Source organism: Pinus tabuliformis, chromosome 6, assembly GCF_031772625.1.
Source record: "Pinus tabuliformis cultivar Carrire ecotype Pingquan chromosome 6, CPIR1, whole genome shotgun sequence".
NCBI classification, from domain to species: Eukaryota; Viridiplantae; Streptophyta; class Pinopsida; order Pinales; family Pinaceae; genus Pinus; species Pinus tabuliformis.
Genome location: NC_142292.1, coordinates 385,715,515 through 385,733,310, shown reverse-complemented (window position 1 = coordinate 385,733,310; position 17,796 = coordinate 385,715,515). Strand labels below are relative to the sequence as shown.

At 36.1% G+C, this 17,796-nt stretch overlaps 1 non-coding gene across 1 annotated transcript; it reads left to right on the top strand.

The window, feature by feature from the left end:
- The first annotated feature begins 7,549 nt into the window (after nucleotides 1-7,549).
- On the top strand, nucleotides 7,550-7,622 carry TRNAR-UCU (transfer RNA arginine (anticodon UCU)). The gene has a single exon. It is a non-coding gene; the product is annotated as a tRNA-Arg (tRNA).
- Nucleotides 7,623-17,796: the final 10,174 nt, after the last annotated feature.

The window sequence follows — 17,796 nt, the reverse complement described above, 5'->3', positions numbered from 1 at the left end:
TGGGGTGGACGCCTGTGGTAGATCTGGTGGCCTACTCATTGGTATCAATCCTAGATTACACAGACCTCTCTCGGTTTGGGGAGGAAGAGGATTCCTTGGCATGGACATCACTATGGGTGAATTGGGCATACCCATCAGAATTCTCAACATCTATGGACCCAATCAGAACAGGCTTGATTTTTGGCAAAACTTTCTCTCAGAAGGACATATTACACAGAACACTATTATTGGGGGTGATTTTAATTTCTCTTTGGGTGCTGGGGAGACTTGGGGGTCATCATCTCAAGGGGATCCTATCGCGGAACAAATGTCTATGCTACTCGAAGGCCAGCAGCTAGTGGACATACCCATGAATAAAAAACTACCTACTTGGCACAACCAGCGTACTGGAGAGGCAGCTTTAGGAAGGAGGCTGGACAGGTACATGATGCATGAGACGCTGATACAGAAATTCCCATTATACAGACAGTGGGTCAGCATCGGGGGCTTGTCCGACCATCACCCCATCCTTCTACAAATTAGTGGCAACATACCAAAACCGCGCTCCCCCTACAAATTCTTTGCTGGCCATCTACAAGACCCAGATTACAACATGCTGGTCACGGATTTCTGGACCACTCAGCCACAGTTGAGGGAAGGGAGGAAAGCTTCGGATTTCTGTGACAGGCTTAAAAAGCTCTACAAATTGTCTGAAACCTGGGCTCGACTGAAGCGAAGCAGAGAGGAACAGAACCTGAAGGATAAGGAAGATAGAATTGGCCAATTAACTGACGAAAGGGGAATAGGTTATCAATCGGATGAAACAAAAGCTGAACTCTGTCATCTGATTGAGGAAAAATCGAAGATCCTTAAGGAAAGAGAAGAACTCTGGCGTCTAAAGAGTCGCGCCATTTGGCTTAAAGCAGGGGACAACAATACCAAATTTTTTCATAATATTGCCAATGGCAGGAAGGCAGCCAACACTATATGGCAGCTTCCTATGGAGCCTGATGGTTGGGCAACCACCCATCAACAATTGGCCAGACTGGGGATCGCTCACTTCAAAGGTCTCTATACGGCCCCAAATTCAGTAAACCTCCCAGAGATCATCAGACTCGCTGGCAATTTTCCAAGGTTTGTGTCACAGGAGGACACTGAGGATCTATGCCAACCGGTCAGCGAACAAGAGCTTGAAAGCACGCTTAAGTGGTTTAAAAAGGACAAGAGCCCAGGACCAGACGGATGGCCTGTGGAATTCTACCTGGCATTCTATGAGATGATGAAGGTCGACCTTTTGGCAGTGGTGGAGGAAAGCAGGATCTCGGGTCATATTCACCCACCCATGAACCAGACCTTCATAGCCTTGATCCCCAAATCTGACGAGCCTTCATCCTTCAATGACTTCCGGCCTATTTCCCTCTGCAACTGTCTCTATAAAATTATAGCCAAAATCATCGCCAACCGCATAAAGCCAATCCTATCCTCTCATATATCTGCTGAGCAATTTGCCTTCCTCAGGAACCGACATATTCATGAGGCTATTGGCACCGCCCAAGAAGCCTTACACTCTATCAAGCAAAAGAACCTGAAAGGCATCTCATTAAAAATTGACCTTGCCAAGGCCTTTGATAAAGTTAATTGGCTATATTTGAAGATGATACTTACTCACTTAGGTTTCCCTCATATCCTCATTAATTGGATCATGGGCTGTGTTACTTCGGTATCCTTTGCTATACTTATCAATGGTGCGGCCTCGGAACGCTTTCATATCTCCAGGGGGATCAGGCAAGGATGTCCGCTATCCCCATTACTTTTCCTCATTGTAATGGAAGGTTTGAGCAGGCTCATTGCGGAAGCTAGAAGGACAGGAGACATAAGTGGCCTCAAAATCACGGAGCAGTTTGTTCTTACCCACCTATTGTTTGTGGATGACATATTAATTTTCCTGAATGGCAGTATCAGGGACAGCACTGCCCTCAATGACATCCTACTCCTCTTTTGTAAAGCCACGGGCATGGAAATAAACGAACAGAAGTCCACCAGGTCCATGATGAACTGCTCACAGCAGGAAGCCCTACTTGCTGGCCAATTCTTCCCATTCTTAGAATGCCAGATGATAGATGGCTTTAAATATCTGGGATTTAGATTGAAGCCGGATGGGTATAAAAATACTCACTGGTTATGGCTTATTAACAAAATTGAAAGAAGGATAATGGGTTGGCAACACCGTCTATTGTCTAAAGCTGGCAGACTCCTACTGATCAAGACAGTCCTTGAGGCCACCCCTGTTTATTGGATGTCTCTGACCTGGATCCCTAAAGGCATTATGAACAGGATTCAACAAATTTGCACCCGCTTTCTTTGGAATGGAAACAAAAAAGGAAGGGTATTTGCCTGGACCAAATGGACCACTGTTGCACTGCCAAAGCAATGGGGTGGTTGGGGATTAAAGTCCCTACAGGAATTTGCACTTGCCCTCACGGCCAAACAGGGCTGGTCCCTCACCAAGATGGACAGTCTATGGGCTAAGGTTATTCACCACAAATACTTTTGGCCTTCCTGCTTCACGGAGTGGCTACGCAGACCTTCTTGGAATCAACAGGGTATTTCAGCGATCTGGCGTGCCACTCTCAAGGCGATGCCCCTTATTAGAGATAATCTACTCTGGAGGGTGGGAAATGGGGCCCAGGTTCGTATTGGACTCGACCCTTGGCCTGGTTCGGGGAATGCACACATATTGCCCAGAGAACTGATTCAACACCTAAATCACAGAGGCATCAAATTCTTAGCTCAGATCGGAGATCGGGAGCGCTCCACTATTTTTTCCCAAGCTTGGATTAATGACGGGCATGGTCTGATCCCGGAGGCATGGTCAGAACAGTGGAATGGATATATTCGTGCACTAATTGAAACTCACATCAAACTTCGGGATGAGGATGATCAGCTTATATGGGCCCCTGCTAAATCTGGGATATACTCACCCAAGCTGGGATATATCAGGCTTATGGAAGCCAGAAAACCTGCTAATTTGCTTGGCTGGTGGAAAATCGTGTGGATGCTACAGGCGCAGCCCAGGAACAGGCTTCTCCTGTGGAACATAATTGCAAACAAATTGCCTACAGGGGATGCCCTCAAGAAGCGGGCCATTGCAGGACCATCCTGGTGCGTACTTTGCCAATCTAATGAAGAATCCTCGAACCATCTCTTCCTACACTGTGAGACAACTAAAGGAATATGGCAACAGGTCACACAGGTTCTGAATATCAGAATGATTTGGCAGGGCGAGGACATACCGTCTGCTTGGGCAAATTGGTGGGCTGCGTATGCCACAGAAAAGGCTCAAAATCTCCCAGCTGTGATTTCAAGTTTCATTTGGCAGAGCAGGAATGTCTATATATTTGAGAACCGTAGAGTCAACAATCAGCTCCTCTCGGCATCCATCTGTGCCGCTTATAATGAAATTCCCTTTGAGAGCACACCCATCCGACCTAGACTTATTCAGCCTGAAAATATTAATAAGGATATGCCTTGGGCATATTTTGACGGGGCAGCTCCGCCACAAGGATGCGGTGGAGGGATTGTTTTTTATCTAACTGAGACACATTATTTTCACCTGAGACTGGGACTGGGGTCGGGATCGAATAATTTTGCGGAGCTTATCACTTTGAGACACCTTCTCTATTTTGCCCTCACTAAACATTGCAGACAAATTCAAATTTTTGGGGACTCAAAGATTGTGATTGATTGGATAAACAATAAAACTATCTGTCATGCATATTCTTTGGAACATATCTTGGAAGAAATTGTTTTTCTAAAAACACATTTTGACCAGATCACTGTTTCTCATATCTACAGGGAAAGAAATGCGATTGCTGACCAGCTTTCGAAAGAGGCGGCGGATCGCCCTATAGGTGACTGGCAGATTGACGAACATTCACCAGCTGGGATACACAGGTTCTATCATCGTCCCTACATCGACGGCCTTCGGATAGGGGGTTCTCCCCCTCACTAGTTCTCTTATAGCGGCTACTTGGGAGCTTCTTTTTGTATAGCAGAATCTGTATATTCGGTTATTTAATGTATGGACATATAGATGTTATTTCCTATATGGCCTTGGGACATTACTTTATTTTTGAAATTTTGGGGACTATGTACTGGTGAATACAGCTCATGTAATTACCTAGACACTTTTGGATTTCTATATCCAGTTTCTACTTTGTAACGTGGCTCTTGCCACCCTACAGCATATGCCTCGGCATCTACAACATGTAATAACTATTAACAACTTCTTAATAGAAATTACGAACTCTATTTTCCACGGAAAAAAAAAATTTATTTTATAATTAATAATAATAATAAATTAAAATAAAATTATAATTTAATTAAAATTTGTGCTTTTTATTTTTCTAAATTTTAATAATATAACACATATTATTTTATTTGTTATATTTATATAAATTGATATTTATCAATTATTTTTATATCATTATATTAATAATATATATTTTTATATATCATTATAGTTATATATATATATATATATATATATATAATTTATACATTTTTCTACCATTAAAAATAGAATAAAAATAAAAAGGTAAATGCCTCTCGAGTTTGGTAGCTTCACCATGTAGATGAATAATAGAGATGCTTATCGCTAGTTGAACAATTATAGATTTTTTTGTAACGCCTTAACTAACATCTTCACCAATGGTTATATAATAACTTGTTTTGTTGTAACAACCCCTATTTTCCCTTGAATTTTCTATTTATGGTTATTTTTGTCAATATCGTATTGAGAGCTACCATAATGTCATTGAATGAATAACATGTAAAAGTGGTTAAGTTTGGAAAAATTAACAATTCTCCCTTACGAGAAGGGAGACCAATGTAAAATTAAAAATGATCATTGATGTTGTATAGAGAGACAAATGTGGAATTAAAAAGAAAAAACAAACAAAAGGAAGATAATTTGATGTTGTAATGGTAATACCAATGAATTAAAATAATTTGATGTTGTAATTGTATTAAAATAATTTGATGTTGTAATTGTAATATTAATGTTATGCTATTAGATCTGTGCGGAATTAAAAAGAAAAAACAAACAAAAGAAAGATAATTTGGTGTTGTAATTGTAATATTAATGTTAGGTTATTAGATTTGTAGGGTAAAATAACGAAGAGTATACATATTAAAAAAAATTAAAGAAGATGAGAAGTATGTGTGTGTTTTTAGAGAGGAAAAAATGAAAGAGAAAAGAGAAATCAATGCACGAAAATGTAGCGGGAGAGGGTTTCTTTTGTTTTTTTTGTTTTTTTCTTTTCTTTAGGGGGAAGTGTATCCCCGCTGAAGAAGCATCATACAACACATATCGCCAAAGCGAGCAGATACGGGCCGAAGTGAGCAAATATATGTCATCACCGATACAAATATGTTGCAGCATCGCGCAGCTCCTGCAAGATTCGAATGCGGCCGAAGGGTGTGCAAACCAACCGCCCCGACTGTCACATCATGCACTCATGTGCAAACGGGAGATGGTTTTGAACCTTAAACATAATGAGAAAATTTAAAATACACTTTTTGGATGGCTTTAGGTTTTGCTTATTACATGATAGATTATGTATTACAAGAAGTTGGAAATGATAGATTATGTATTACAAGAAGTTGGAAGAAAGGTATTTAAGGTAGTAATTTGATAATTTAAATTTGGATAACTTCAAGGTTGGTTGGAGATATTTTGTATGTGATTGAAATGTAAAAAATTTATTGATGGTTAGTGAGATGATTAATGAGGTTGGTAATTAATGTTTTGAGAAGAAGAGATAGGCGTGTTTATTACAGAAGGAATAAATTTTTGTTAAGGAATTGTGAAATTTTTTTTTGTATTGATTATTAAGGATCGTTTTTATTATTGAAGATGGCTAAATGTTTATGAATTTGAATTTTATGCTTGTTATTACTTAGATTCTACATGTAATCTTTGCAAAATTGTATTTTTTAATTGATAAATTTGTTATTTGTAATGTAAAAATAATTTCAACACTTCAAATAACCTTATTATAATGGAATTATGCCATGCTAACAATGGAGTAGTTTTTAAGTGCAATTTTTTGGCGTTTTTGATGGATTTATGGTTGGAATTCGACGAAAAAAATTGTGGCCAAATCTTGATTTATGTTGTTTAAACTGGTTTTTTGATTGCATGTATGGATTCAACACCCTCAAAAATGTTGGGGCACTTCGATTGTGAAGGGTTCACTTGTCAATTTGTGATTTCAATGAATCCATGCCAATATTGAAAAATAAATTGGAAAACTTTCCAAAAAATCACACTTAAGACTACTTAATTAACATTTAATATTTACCATTCTATCAATACAAAATAATTCTTTCCATATTTTAAATTAAAAAAATAGATATCTCTTCACATTATTTTGAATAGTTGAAAAATAATGAATTTTTGTTGATAATTTCAAGTATTCATCAATATTAATTTTAATATAAAAATCAAAATTAAATTTACAAGGATAATTGACTTTAATAATAGATTATTATAAACAAATTGTAGGTGTGGGAAATTAAAGTCAATTGAAAATTCATGCTTTGGTGGAGGCCATGAAAGCACATTGGTGGTTAAAAATCATTGTGAATATCTTTAAATCATATAACGAATGGGATTGATGCGTTGAACAATGATAATTGATAATTAGATTTTCATTAAAAGTTATAATATAGAAAAACAATATAATACAATATATTAATGAAGTGGGATGTGTATTTAATATATATTATTTTAGTAAACAACTTGAACATATATTGATTTATATATGTGGCGGTTTTTAATGTTTAATTATTTTATTGGCAATTAATTACGAAAATTATAATTTTTTTTTGAAAGTGTGAAAAATTCAAAACATATGTTAAAAATGTAGAGAAAGTGATATCTTAAAATGTTGAGAACCAATAATGATGGAGAGTTTGTATAATGGTAGATAATTTGTATGAAAACTAAATTGTAATATGTCAAATTGAATATCTAAGAGTAGTTTAAATGTTTTAGGTTTTTTTAACATATTTTATAGTAATTTTACACAAAATTTAGTTAAAATTGGTTGAAATTACATATTTGAGTTGTTGAATCTATAACTCTAATACCTTAAAAAAATTCAAAATATTAAATTTATTTACAAATTCAAAAATACAATAAAAAATTATAATTTCACCAAAAACTATACAACCACACAAAAAAATTCAAAACATAAAACATTTTAAACTCCACCTTATTATTATAACCACACTTGATATTAACTACTTAATTTATCATAGTTGAAAGTTAACCTCAGCTTAAACCTTCATCGCTCCATATCCATATCTGCTACATTATGCTAAACACATCAACACAACGCTATTATTTAAAGAAATTTAATTTTAGCGCAAATAAGAATATCCTCTCCATACATATGGAGGAATAGCCTATCAGAAATTCTAAGGAATTCAACTTTTACTGTCATATATGGTACTTTGTTTATTAGATATAGGATTAAACGCATAGGATTCCCAAACAAATCTGGCGCCCGTGGCCTAATGGATAAGGCGTCTGACTTCTAATCAGGCGATTGTGGGTTCGAGTCCCACCGGGCGTGATATTGATGGCGGTACTTAGCTGCCGTTAAATTTACTTAGTGCTGAGGCTAAAATTTTAGATTCTGTGAAATATTATGTGGGTGGTTTTTTGGATTTTAAAAAGATAATATTAAGTAAAGGGTAGTTATAATTCTTCGGTTATTAATAGATTTAGGGTGAGTAATGATTATATCTGAAAATATTATTATTATGTTGGTGGCTTCTTTTGGATTTTAAAAAGATAATATTAAGTAAAGGATAATTATTATTCTTTTGTTATTAATAGATTTAGGGTTCATAACGATTATGTCTGAAAATATTATTATTATTATGTTGGTGGATTCTTTGATTTTAAAAAGATAAGCATAGTTAATGATGGTAGTGTGGACATATTTTAGTGTTGTCAAGATCAATTTTTTTTGAAGTGCAAACTTTTTTAGAGTGTAAAATTCTAGAAAAAATTATATCTTGAGCAAATTGATCTCTTTTAGCATCGATCTTTCTCTTTCTCTCTATACACACACAGATCATTTGTATTTTTCATTGTTGAGATTGCATTTTTGAATGCTTAAATAATTAATGCTTTGAAATCCCTTTTGGATTGTGTAGACTATATAACTTAAACTTGCAATTCCAACCAATCTTTGTTGTATTTCAAAGAAAAAAAATTGAAAATTATACTCGAAGAAGGACCAAAATGTAGAATAGTGAGACTTGAAATATTTTAACCATATTTTTTTTCAATTACTTCGTATAATATATACATCCTTAACATTAAATATTTTACTTAACATGCCCATTGAAATATTTTATTTATAGACCACATTGTATGCATTAAAATATATTTTTTGTTATTAATATATTTTTAAATACACCTCAATATTACTTATGACATGAATTATTATTATTATTAGTATTAGTATTTTCACATATTAATGTTATTTTAAGAATTGAATAAATTACACTTCTCCCATTTATTATTCCTATTAAAAATTAATTAAGTTTTCATCTCTTTGAGCATTAAAATATTTTATTATGGTCAACATTATTATTATTTTTAATGTCTCTCTCTCTATCTCTCTCTGGATATAGTTGATACTGAAATAAATTAGTTACCTTAAATATTAAGATAATTTACGTAAGTACTACATCTTCCTCCCATTCAAAAATGAAAATATAGGTTTTTGTTTTTGTTTTTTTAAACTTACTTTTATCTCTTTTTATAATTGATATAAAATTATGTTACTTTACATGAATATTGAAATATTTTATTTAAAAACTTCATACATGAACATCTAAATATTTTATTTATGGTTGAGAGTGAGAATGAAATATCTTTAGCACATCTACTTCATATTTGGCTTTAATAATAATAATAATTAATAATAATAATATTATTATTATTATTATTATTATTATTATTTGGCTTTAATATCAACTAGCCTCAATCCATCTTTATTTTGTATCTGTCAAGTGCTAAGCTGCAAACATTTCCTCAAGTTTTCCACTCAAAAAGAGGTTTACACCTCGAGAAATTTGATCCTTCTCGACACTTGATAGATCCAAAGTTAAGATGGGTCTAGAATGGTTATAATTATTTAATAAAGTTTGGAGCTAGAGCACACATTGAAGGAAAGAATAATAATAAAAATTGAAATCTTTTGAGAACGTTTTTATGTTGATGTTAAGATGGACCTAAACTTGCATCCATCTCTCAAGTTACATGCAGATGCATAGCAGCATAGTGAATTTCCTCAACTTGAAATAATCCTTTGGCCAAAAATATGGCCTGATACTTCTCTATGCTTCCATCTGCTACATGCTTAACTTTGAAGATCCATCTCAAACCCAAAATTGATTTATCTGCTACTCTTGGGACCACTTCCCAAACATCATTCTTCATGATGGATTCATATTCTTCCACCATTGAATCAACCTAAATTGGTTGCTCAACTTCTTCCTCAAAAGAAGATGGCTCAGTCTTTACAAGCTCAGTCATTAGATCCATGCAGCCAGTGTACCTATCAAGTGACCTCCTTTGCCTGCACAAATTTGAAGGAGCTCCCACATTCTCCCTTGCATCCTGCAATAGTATTTCAGCTTCCCTCTTTCTTCTTCTACCTTCTCTGGATGGTTCCGCTTGATTAGATGTATCCACTCTGCCTCCTCTCTGATCCTCTATTTGTGGCTGCTCCAAAACTTCCCGAGGCTCCTCCTGGGGAGCTAAAAGCTCCTCTTCTTGTGGGATCTAAAGCTCCCTCTCAAGAGAGCACCTCACTACTTTCTCCTCATCAAAATTTACATCCCTTTGCACAACTGCCATTCTAAGGGAAGTTAAGTACACTCGATAATTGTATGGAGTTTTGATAACCCATAAAAACTCCCAACTTTGTTGTTGGCTTAAGTTTCTTCCTCAAATCTTTGGAGACATGGAAGTAAACAGATGCTCCAAAAATCCTGAAATGAGACACATCCAGTTTTCTCCCCGAGAAGGCCTCCTCCGATGTAATCATACCAAGAATCTGATAAGGACTCTGGTTCTGCAATTAGACTACTATGGTACATGCCTTCTGCCCACAAATTCAGTGATAGGCCTTGGTCATGTATCATAGGTCTCGCAACTCCCACAATGCCACAATTCTTTCTCTCAGCTACCCCATTATGCTTCGAGTTTTAGGGTGCTGTCAATTCTCTTCAAATTCCTTGTTTGGCACAAAAGTCCTTGAAGTCATTCAAAACATACTCACCTCCATTGTTTCTCTTGATATCCTTCACCTTCTTTCCAATATCTTTCTCAACTAGTGCCTTGAATTCTACAAACTTTGAGAATATCTCATCCTCCTTCTGCATTAAGAATATCCAACACTTTCTTGAGAAATCATTAATAAAAATAACAAAATATGTTGTCTAGTAGTGGAGGTTGTCAAGAAAGGTCCATAAACATCAAAGTGGAGTCTTTCCAAGACTGCATGTGCTTTGTTGTCTCTATCATGGTATGTGGCTTTCACATACTTCCCCAAGGTACAACCCTTCCATACATCTTGTTGCTCAAGTGCTCCTTTAGGGAGGTTAGTGGTTATTTGCTGCATAATTTTTAAGGTGCCATGATCTAGATGGCTCAATATCCTGTTCTAGATCTTACTGACATCGTGACTCTGCAATTTCTCTGCCTTTATTCACACGAACCCCGATCGGCTTCACCTTCCCAATTGCTATGTGCCTTTCCATTTACTAAATATTACATCATAACCACAGTCTTCCAAAATTGCTATAGAGATGAGATTCTTATTTAGTCCTGGCATAAACATGACATCTTTGAGGCAAAGAGGGGAACTCAATTCCCTCTTAAAGGTTATTGTACCAATCCTGGTAGTATTGTACCTTCCATCGTCCCCAAGCTCAATATGCATTTAGATATCTTTCTCCTCTAGGTCACTTAAAAAATATCTACACCTTGTCATGTTGAATGAGGCACGTGAGTCCATGTACCACACATTACCCATCATGACAATTGAAGCATTTTATTTTGGGTAAGTCCTTCTCCTCGCCCCCTAGGTTGGATTCTGGTTTGGTTTGGTATTTCTTCCCTTTCCCTTCTTTCCCTTTCCAACCAATGCAATATTTTCTTCATCATCTCCCTTGGATGAAGTTCCATCTCTGGTATTCTACCTGATCCCTTCTTGTACCAAATAAGACCATAAGCATTCTTAATTCGGTAATTTCTCCCTCCCAATCAACCTGTCCTAGTAGTTATGCCAGCTTTTGGGAAGGCCTAGAAGAGTTAGGCTCGCCAAGTCATCTTCCGAAACATTCACACCAACCCCTCCAAGCTCATCCCCAACTTATGTATATCTGGTGAGATACTACAGAATTATATCATTCTTCAACATCTTGATGTTTTGAAGTTTGTCTTTGAGGCCCAATTTTCTATGATCACTGCTATTATCAAATAGCTTTGTCAGTGCCTTCCACATTACACCAACTAAATGTATTAGAGCATATGAGAGAAAGAAGGAGAAGGATATTACATAAATGTTTGATTCAAATGGGGAACATATGTTTAATGATCCAAAATTCTTCACCACCTATGTTGAGAAATTGCCCATTGGGATGAAAAGGAAATCTATCTTTTATGAGCTCCCATATTGGGAGCATCTTAAAATTTCCCACTTACTAGATCCCATGCATATATTTTTAAATTGTTCATCTTCTTTGTGGAGGAAGATATCATTGAAACAAAATGACACATTGGTTGTCAGGAGAGATCTTATTTCTTCAAAAACTAAAAAGAAACATTGGCTAAGACAAGAAAGTAGAGGAGAGGTCGGCCCCCCTTGGTCTTTCAAAGAAGATGATGTCCCGAAAGATATTATTTCTTTGGAAAAGGAAGTTATAATGGGTGTGAGAGTGCCTTATTTATATGGGTTTTCACTACAATATTGCTTCACTATAGAATACCGTTTGTCAGGGTTAAAATCGCATGACCATTTGAACCTTCTAAGAGTATGAATGTCAAAAACATGAGTTTATTATTTGTTATTAGTTTTATGCCATGGGATAAAATACAATTAATTTTTGTATGTGTTTACTTTGTAGTGTCATTATCCTTTTCTCATGTGTGGGTGTGTGAACCATGAATTCCCCCAAGACCTACGACGTGCCATATATAAATTACTACATTTGTATGTTGGATCATATAAAAGGAGATTCATATGGCTAGCATTCCATGGTGGCATTAAGTGATAGCTAAGATTGTTTGTATGTCTGGGAAGGAATTGTTGACGAGTTTCATGGACTTGTAGGGTCATCTTTTAATTCACCTAGTAGATTAGGTTGAATTAGTTAGGGTGGTTTCTTGTCATTGGACATGTTCTTCTTAGAGAGGTACATGAAGAAATTGAAAGGTTTTGTTTGACAAAGGGAAAAATTTGAGGGGTCTATAGTAGAGGGGTACATATCGTATGAGTATTTCCATTATGCCAGTGAGTACATCAAGTAGATCAACAACACACCAGGTGTAGTGATTTAGGATGACGAAAGGGATGAAGAAAAAAGAGAAGGGGAGATTCTCCAAACAAATAGAAATAGGTGTGTGATAAAGAATAAGTGACTTATCATTTGTCAAATTTCTACACAGTGATTATTCACACTAAAATTCATAATGTATATTTTGATCTCATACATATTATATATGTTGGTTCAATTTCATCAGAGAATTCAGAAATTGAAGCCATCAAAAAATTCATTCTTTACAATTCGGAAGTACCACAGTTGTGGGTCACATTGTACAAACATAAGAGGAGGAAATGGGATAGTGACATGAAAGAATTTAGATGGTTGAATGGTATAAATGTACCTTATCTTGATCATTTAAAAGAAAATATGACAATGATAAGCCCAAATGTTGGGTTGCTAACAAAGTTAGAGAGATATATAGTGCATCTAGTTATTACCCACATGCTGAAGAGGATGTGCTAAACATAGGAATTGGGTACAACAACTCAGTAATCATCTCTTTCTGTGCATTTTTAACTTCATAATGCACGTTTGAATTGTAACATCTATATTTTATAGTTTAATTATGTTTGAGTTATTTGATCCGTAAACTATCGTGGATATTCCACTGGACAGTTCGTCACAACATATATGATAATATTATATTATAAATCTGAAATTTTTACACTATTATAGTTTTATTAAACTTTAATATCTATAGATTTAATTGTAATTAGTGCATGCATTCGAATGGAAATTATGCATAAAAATAGAGAATGAAAAAATAATCTCTCACACACACATAAGACACAAAATATGCTATGGGAAACCCTTCTGGGAGAAAACCCAACTAGAAGGTGAGGTTGCTTCGCTCTCTTTCTCTGTCTAGAAATATGGTTGTAGGTACAAATAAGTATGGCCTGTGGTCTATGGGTTGCTACAATGCACAAATCATATTTGTGTGCTATAACTCCTATCTCTCTTGGCTATCTTTACTAATCTATGGAACAAAATGGTCTCAAAAGAATGGAATGCCTCTTCCTCCTAGTGGCCCGATTATAACACAGCCTAACAACCTACTAGAGGTTGATTTTGACTACATCAACTCTTAACTAGAGTTAGAATATAGACTCTTCGAGAGTATTTTACATCACAAACACGTGGCTAGACCCTTTTCCATGAATAATTGGGGTTAACATAGCATCCTCCCGAATTGTAGGTGTGAAAACAAGAAGGTCAAGTTCTTAGAGGCATAAGTTTTGCATACAGATTCTGATTGACATGCTTCTTGCGTTGTTGGAAATATCTCCGTGTGTAGAATAGCATGAAATGGTGTCGCACTAGAGCATAACTTTTTTACCCCCTAAAAACATCATTTGATGCCTCAAAATGCTCCCAGAAGGCTTCAAACCTCGTTTTGCCAAATTAGGTCTCGCCAGTAAAAATGGTCCCATGAGTTGATTCCTCGACTTTCTCCACTCTAAATCGATTGATATGGATGAAAAACAATATAATGATCCAATCTATATCATTATTAGACACATGACACTATGATTTTTTCACCTTATTATGGGTTCATTTGTTCCCATCTATGTGGGCATATGGACATCATTTTCACACGGAGGATGTTGATGATGGACGCATGACACAAGAATGTGGAGTGGAAGTCAAGTTCATTCAATCTAGTTGTGCTAGCCACCGCAATAAAAACCTAATACAAGGCACGTTAGGTTACGCCGAAAATATACAAGAGATCATTGAAGTCGACTTCTCTTCATTCCAATGTGTTATTTTTAGGTGCAAGTGATGGGACACCTTTGATCTGAATAATGTAAAGGAATATCATGATAATGGGTTGATATGTCTCAACTCTAGAAATATGTGGCATGAAGCTAGGGAACCTTATGTTTTCCCTAAACACTACAACCATGTGTTTTTTTACCCAAATGTGTTGGATAGGGATTGGTGGTTCATATTAAGACACGACCCTAGATCAAAACATATTTTTGAGAACAACAATGTTATCATGCCAAGAGAGGAAGATAATGTTGAAAATGGAGCAAGAAAGTCTCAATTTTGATTTTTGTCTTAATCAAATTGAAGAAATTTGAAATTCCACATCAACAGACAACTTGGAGGAGCTAACTAAGATGACATGGCTCTTGTCACTTAGTTAAGAACAGTCAATTCGAGTTAATGAGTTGAATTTCAGTTTACTTGAGTTGATTCCTAAAAAATAGAAGTCTATCTCAGTTAATTCGAGTTAGGGACATGAACTTTAGTAAATTTTAGGAGCCTAGGTCGAGTTAATTTTTGTTGTTGCAATTTAATTAAGTTAAATTGAGTTATGGTCAGTTAAACTAGTTCTAACTATTGGAGGAACTAATGGAAGGTAAAATTTTGGATGTGGAACTTCAACCACACGGAGTGATCATCCAGATAACTAATAAAGCAACCTAAATTAGCTCATGCATGCAGAGAATTTGAGTTAGCTAGTTGAGATGGAGATTCCAAGGTAGTGTAATATCAGTTGTAGCATATTCCAATGTGTACAGGTGGTGCATACAGTCAAAGGAAGGACCTAAATTAATTGCATAATCCAATTAAGGGAATTTCCTAATTAATAGGGTCATAATTCCTCAAGGAACAACGCAAGTAAATAGGAGCTTGGAGGGCTTGAAATTGGCTAAGTGTTGGCCAAAGTTAGTCATTCAGACAGAGGGATAGATTGTATACTTGCAGGGCGTTCTCAAGCTTGAGAAAGCATATGTATTAAATCTTTGTTCTCTTATTAATGCAATATAGATAGTAAAGGGTTTTGAGCAGTTGCTTTTTGTTAGATAAATCTTTGTGCATGTGTGATGTTTCCTTTTAAATGTCTATTATTTGTGATCTATATGGTGAATTAACTTTTGCGGATTAGTAGAGTAGCTTCAAGTCTTGTGATTTAGTAAATTTCATGAGAAGTTTTGAATCTACACATTAATTTCTACATGGTATCAGAGTTGGAATCACTGCAGAGCAAAGATTTTGAAGTTGTCATTTCAGGAGGAGCTTATTTACAAGATCAATTCTTCATAGCTAGAAGGATGGATTTCTATGGACTAAGGCTCAACTATTCCGTTGAGGGAAGCTCGAATTATGTTGCTTGGAAGGATTGCATGGAGGCAGTGCTGGAAGATAATGGGTTGAAAGAATTCATTAATAATGATATTTTGAAACCAACAACATTTGATGCTCAAGATCTAGCAGAATGGAAGAAGTGTGTGGCCAAGGTGAGGAGAATCATATTGGAGGGAGTAAAAGACCATATTGTCTCTAATATCCATGGGAAAGAGACATTATATGCAATGTGGTAGGCATTGATAGATCTATTCCAAAATAGTAGTGACCACATGAAGTTGGCGCTCAAGGACAAACTTGAAATATCAAGATGCAGAAGAACGAGACCATTCCATAGTACCTGAGTGGGTTCACAAAATGTCATGATGAAATTGGTCAAGTTGGTGTTATTGTATAAGATGATTATTTGGTAAGCCTAACCCTTTTAGGCCTTCCTAAGAGTTGGCACAACTACCGAGGTTCAGTAAAAGGGAGGGAGAAACTATGGAATTGGGAACGCATATGGTCTTATTTGGTACAAGAGAGAATAAGGTGGAATACTGGATATGGGACTTCATCCAAGGGTGAGGATGAGGAGAAATTTTCCTTGTCTAGAAAGGAAAAGAAAAGGAAAGCGAATAAATCCCAATCCAAAGCAGAATCTAGTCAAGGGGGTAAGAAGAAGACTTGTCCATAATCAAGTGCTTTCACTGTCATCAATTCAGGCACTAGGCCACGAAGTGTCCACACAAAAAGACAAGCAAGAAGACATCGGGAGGAGAAGCACGTGAAGCTTTGGCTTCACAGTTCGAGATTAAATTCACTCTCATTGCATGCATGGCCATCACGGTGATGGGAAGCATGTGGTACCTAGACAACAGTGCCTCTTTCTATATGACGACGAATATATATATATATATATATATATATATATATATATATATATATATATATATATATATATATATATATATATATATATATATATATATATATATATATATATATATATATATATATATATTTTTAGTGATTTGGAGGACAAGGATATCCAGATGCACATTGATATGGGAGATGATGGAAGGTACAACATGACCAGGATTGGTACAATCAACTTTCAGAGGGATTCAGGATCCCCTCTCAGGCTTAAGGATGTGATGTTTGTTCTAGGTCTAAAGAAGAATGTTGTCCTCATTACAGTTTCATAAGACCATGGTTACGATGTAATCTTCGGCAAAGGAAATAAATTCACGAGACACATAGCCATGGGACAAGGTAAGTATATTGGGTTTTGAGTGAAAAACATGTATGAACTTGAGGTAGAATATGCATGAAAAGCCTTAAGGATCAAGGCAGAGACTGGAGATGTGGTGGTTGAGAGGAATCATGATTTACCTCTCAACATGAAACCTCAGAAGAAGCCTCAGGAAATTGTGGAGCAACTGGAAATGGAGAAGCAGACAGGAGGCAGAGTGGATACATTCACTTAATCAGAGACCTCCAACAGGGGGAGAGTTCAATCTAAGTGGGTAGAGGGAGCACATGCAGCCATACCTCCAGGTGTGAGGTGGGGCGATGTGAAGCCCTAGTCCAAGAGTTGCAGAAATTTGGGTAGGATCCAGTGAGGTGTTCTCCTCATGGATCATTACCTTGCTCTGGGGGGCCACAATATTTAGTAGCAGGAGTATCAATGTCATCCAAATACTGAGGAGTTTAGAGGAGTGTTGATAGTAGAGCAGGAGGCTCAGTAGCAGATTCAACAAGAGCACAATTTTTCCTAGTAAATAGTTGCAGAAAAAGTTGATTCAGTTTGTTTTTTTAATGCTTCTATTGACGGTGCTAGAAATTTGTCAACCAAGGCATCTTCCCGATGTGAAGTACCAATTAGACCTCACACCATTTGGTGTAGGATCCCCATTCGGAATATCAACCCAATTTCCATATATCTCAAATGTATGCCTTGGATCTAACTGTCATCTCGAGAGAGGAATGTAATGGTGTCTTCGAAAAAAAGGTAGGTGTGCCTGGTGAGTGTTCAACTTTAAATGTATCAAGGTTCCTATATTGTGGAGAGGGGAGAAAAGTGAGCCTCTAAGT